General features: G+C 35.9%; 1 pseudogene; it reads left to right on the top strand.

Annotated features, from left to right (window-relative positions):
* Nucleotides 1–842: 842 nt before the first annotated feature.
* LOC107975840 (60S ribosomal export protein NMD3-like) lies at nt 843–2,367 on the top strand (annotated as a pseudogene).
* Nucleotides 2,368–5,089: the final 2,722 nt, after the last annotated feature.

The following is a 5,089-nucleotide window of genomic DNA, read 5'->3' as shown; positions in this document are numbered from 1 at the left end:
GGCGGAGCTTGCAGTGAGCCGAGATAGTGCCATTGCACTCCCGCCTGGGCGAAAGAGTGAGACTCCGTCTCAAAAAAAAAAGAAAGTTGACTCTTCCAGGGAACAGACAGAATTTATAACTGTCTTATGTGTTAATAACGGGTCTGCCAACCACGAAACCCACTAAAGACCAAGTAGCAATTATGTGACCTGGCTCCAACAAACTCAACTGCAATGTCAATTAAAATCTCATCAGCCCAGGGACCCAATAGGAGAAAGTATTTATCTTTCAAAACTCTCCTATGATTAGCGGAAGATGTGTTTACTCCTTCATATTCAGGGACACAGACATAAGCCTGCACAGATCTTAAAGAATCTGAAAATCATGAACATCACCCAAAGAAACTAATAAAGCTCTAGTAAAAATCTGCAAAGAAATGGAGATCTCAGAATTGTCCAACATAGAATTAAAAATAATCATCAAGAGATTTCAATAAAATCCAAAAGAACACCAATAGATAACTAAAAAGTTATGAAATGACACAGAAACAAAATGAGAATTATAATAAATAGGCTGATCATGGTGGCTTACACCTGTGCTAACTGCAATTTGGGAGGCTGAGGCTGGAGAATTGCTTGGGACCAAGAGTTTAAGACCAACCTGGCCAATAGAGCAAGACCCCACCTATATTTAAAAAATTATTTTAATAGATAAATAGAAACCATAAAAAACAACCACTTCGTGAGATCTTTGCTGTGGTGAAGATGGCCATGGTGGCAGCTGACAGGACAGCCGGGGTCTATTTTGTTGCGGGTTTTCAGCAAATCCAGGGCTGGTCTGGAGGTGTGAAGCATACAGAACAATGGAGTATATGACAGAATCGACTGACCGCAGCCCTGGACTCATCCTGTGCTGTGAGTGTGGTATTGCAGTAAGTCCCAATCCTGCCAATATTTGTGTGGCCTGTTTGCAAAGTAAAGTGGGCATCAGCCAAGGTATTCCAAAACAAATCTCACTTTTGTTCTACAAACAATGTCAAAGGCATTTTCAGCCACCAGGAACTTGGATACGGTGTGCTTTAGAATCCAGGGAACTTCTTGCTTTGTGTTCAAAGCCCCTCTGAGTAAGGAACGGCTTGTGAATGCAGGCTTTGTTTGGACTGAGCCCCATTCTAAGAGATTTAAAGTTAAACTGACTCCAGAAAGAGGTGATGAATGGTGCTGTCCTTCAACAAGTGTTTGTGGTGGATTATGCTGTTCAGTCCCAAATATGTGGAGATTGCCATAGAGTAGAAGCTAAGGGTTTCTGGAGGGCTGTGATTCAAGTGAGGCAAAAGACTTTGCACAAAAAAGCTTTCTACTATCTGGAACAGTTAATTCTGAAATATGGAAGGCATCAGAATACACTTCGTATCAAAGAGATTAATGATGGTCTGGATTTTTATTATTCCTCAAAACCACATGCTCAGAAGATGGTCGAATTTATTCAGTATACAGTTCCCTGTAGATACAACGCATCCCAAAGACTGATCTCTCAGGATGTCCATAGTAATACATACAATTACAAAAGCACTTTTTCTGTGGAAATTGTTCCAATATGCCAGGATTATGTTGTCTGTCTGTCTCCAAAACTGACACAAAGCCTGGGAAATATGAACCAGATTTGTGTGTGTATTCGAATAACCAGTGCCATTCACCTCGTTGATCCAATCACCCTACAAGTTGCAGATATTGATGGGAGCACTTTCTGGAGTCACTCTTTCAGTAGTTTATGTCACCCCAAACAGCTAGAGGAATTTATTGTGATGAAATGCAGCATAGTCCGAAATATAAAACACGGTGCAGATGCTGGAATGATATCAAAAAAAGCATACCCTCAGGGAAGTCTGGGTACAGAAGACATCTGAAATGAATACAGATAAACAGTATTTTTGTCGTACTCATTTGGGACATCTTCTAAATCCTGGAGAGCTGGTGTTAGGGTTTGATTTGGCCAGCTGCAATTTAAATGATGAGCATGGCAACAAAATGAACTCAGATAGAGTTCCAGATGTGGTATTAATCAAGAAGAACTAAGACTGGACCAAACATCAGTGATGTAGAAACTGGAAACTGAAAGAGCTTGCAGGAGAGAGAACATGGATACAGATGATGAAAGGCAATACCAAGATTTTCTTGAAGATCTTGAAGAAGATGAGGCAATTAGAAAAAATGTCAACATTTACAGAGAGTCAACCATCCCTGTGGAAAGTGATGATGATGAAGGAGCACCTGGAATTAGTCTGGCTGAGATGCCTGAAGACTTTCATATTTCCCACGATGCCACTGGTGAAGAAGGTGTGTCAATGATGATATAATGAGATGTTGTAGACTGTTTCCACATATGTGGGCTTAAGAAGTTGGAAAAAATGACCTTAAGTGTCTCTTCCATCTATGCCTCCAGATTTCAAGAGGAGAAATTAAGTTTTAAACCTGAATAAACATGATTGTTTTGATTACTCACTCAAAGCACTGAAAAAGATGGATGGCTTTGAAGTTTTAGATAATAAACGATATGGAGAATGTAATTATTATTGATATTTAGGCTATTTTACATGTGAAATTTTATCACTGTGCTTTTTTATATGAGGCACTATAGTATTTTCACATAGTATAGTACCCTGGATGTAAAAGCTCAAAAATTGTGATTCCTTGGACATTCACTAAATCTTCAAGCAAAAACACATTTTTACATTCTTTTTACATTGATTAGTGAAAGACCATATGAAAAATCATTTTTAATATTGTTAATATTGTTACATACTTTGATCCACTTTACATCATTTTTATGTTCTTGAGGGAGGGAAATTAGGGTTCAGTTTATCACTGGATATTCAGGAGGCAAGTCAATCTTTTTTATTTCCTTATAAAATTAACATCTTCAAAAGCTGTTAAACAGAGGGTTATCTTAATTTTTATTGCAGTAGAGGAAATATATTTAAAATATTTGTAGATTTGTAGCAAATAGATACTCATTATTTAAAGGTTAAATAACAATTTTTTCTTTTGTTATTTTTGCCAGTTTAAGGCAGTAGCTCTGTATGTCATATAAATGTCTTCCTACCACATCAAAAATGTTGCTTTTAAAATTTTTGTTTAAAATTGAGAAGGAAGGAATTTTCTCTCTGTAAGTTTCTATCATTGAACACGCCACCATCAAAAAGAATATTAGAATCTAGCATGAAGATAATGACTAATAAAAATGAGGTACATACTTTATAAAACCATAAATCAGATTTGAATGAGGAATGCTTTCCACATCCTTGAAAGAAAAACTGTGTCTTGGGTTTTAAAGTGTTCTGAGAATGAATTATTAAGATCCTATTTCTATAAGCAAGATCAGACTTATTAAGTATGGCACAACTAAGAGCTAATTCATTCATTCTATGTGTGCCACTAAATAAAGAGATTGAGCAAGTAAAAAAAAATCAAACAGAAATCCTGGAACTGAAATAAATAGTGGCAGAACTGAAAAAATATAATAGAAATGTTTAACAGGAGAATCAATAATAAAGAAGAAAAATTCAGCAAACTCAAAGACAGGCTATTTACAAGTAACCAACCATAAAGTGAACAAATATACACATTTCAGAAATTTCAGAAAAAGAGAGAAAGAGGAACAGAGATTTAAATATATAATGTCTTAAAACTTTCTGAATCTAGAAAAGAATATGAACATCAAGTTTTATGAAGCTCCAAATATCTTCAGCAAGAAGAACCTAATAAAGATTGCCCTTGGACACATTATGATTGTCAAAATACAAAGATAAAGCACAAATCTTGAAAACAGCAAGAGATAAATTCTTCACATAGAAGGAAACCTTTATAATGGTATCAGTGGATTTTTCAGCAGAAGCTTTGCAAGCAAACTTGGAGACCATATATTCAAAATGCTGAAAGGAGGAAAAAAACTGACAATTAAGAAGAGTATATCCAACAAGGCTGTTCTTTAGAAATAATAGAGGTCAAGACATTCCAACATTTCAAGACAAAAAAGAAGGTGAGGGATTTTTATCACACCTCAACCTGTTCTGCAAGAAATGCTAAAAGGAAGTTTTTATATTGATATGACCAAATACTAATAATATGAAAAATATTAAAGTATAAATGTCAGTGAAAATTGTAAATACATAGTGAAATTTAGAATACTCTAATACTGTAGTGGTTTTGCATAAGTCACTTTGAACTTTAGTACAAAATGTATAAAAAATATTAAAAATAAAATAGCTACAATAATTTGTTAATGGACACACAATAAAAAATTGTAAAGTGTGACATATATAGTATAAAATGTGTGAAAGGGAGAAAATGTGTAAAGTTTTTCTACACATAGAAGTTAAATTGTCATCATCTCAAACAAGATTGTTAAGATACAACATGTTTTATATAAGTCTCATGATAACCACTAGGAAAAAAAACTTTAGTAGATACACAGAAGAAAAAGAAAAACTAATTAAAGCATATAAAAACAACAAAAATGAAAAAAAATTTAAGTTTGGGTGGTGGCTCATGCCTGTAATCCCAGCACTTTGGGAGGCCAAGGTGGGAGAACTGTATGAACGTAGGAATTGGAAACTAGCCTGGGCCACAGAGTGAGACCATGCCTCTACCAAACAATAAAACATTGGCTGCGCATGGTAGCATGGCCTGTGAAACAATAAATAAACATGAAATTCTAACTACCACAAACTAAGCTACAATATTTATGTCATCACAAAATAATAGTCAATTTATTTCAGCCCAAAAGAAATAATCAAGAATTGATTTCAAAATCAGTTCAGAGCTTTGCCTTCTCTGTATGGTGGAAGAGCAAGAAACAGACTCCCTCTGGCACCAAACACATAGGAAGCCAGACCAACCACATGAACCAGATGTTTCCAAACACTAGAAGCATCTGCAAGGAGCACAGGACTGAGGTCTGGAGGCTGAAAGCAAGAGAGGGGACCGCGTTGCTGCCCCAGCTTAGAGCATGCAGAGCCTCCTGGCAGTGCATGGTGGGAAGATATAAGAAAAGCATGGAAGTCCACATGTTAAGGAGACAGGGTTGAGAATGTGAGGAGAGAAAAACATG

The sequence above is a fragment of the Pan troglodytes genome, chromosome 6 (assembly GCF_028858775.2).
Source record: "Pan troglodytes isolate AG18354 chromosome 6, NHGRI_mPanTro3-v2.0_pri, whole genome shotgun sequence".
Lineage (NCBI taxonomy): Eukaryota > Metazoa > Chordata > Mammalia > Primates > Hominidae > Pan > Pan troglodytes.
Note: the sequence above shows the minus strand (reverse complement) of the source record. Positions and strands in the feature narration are given on the sequence as shown.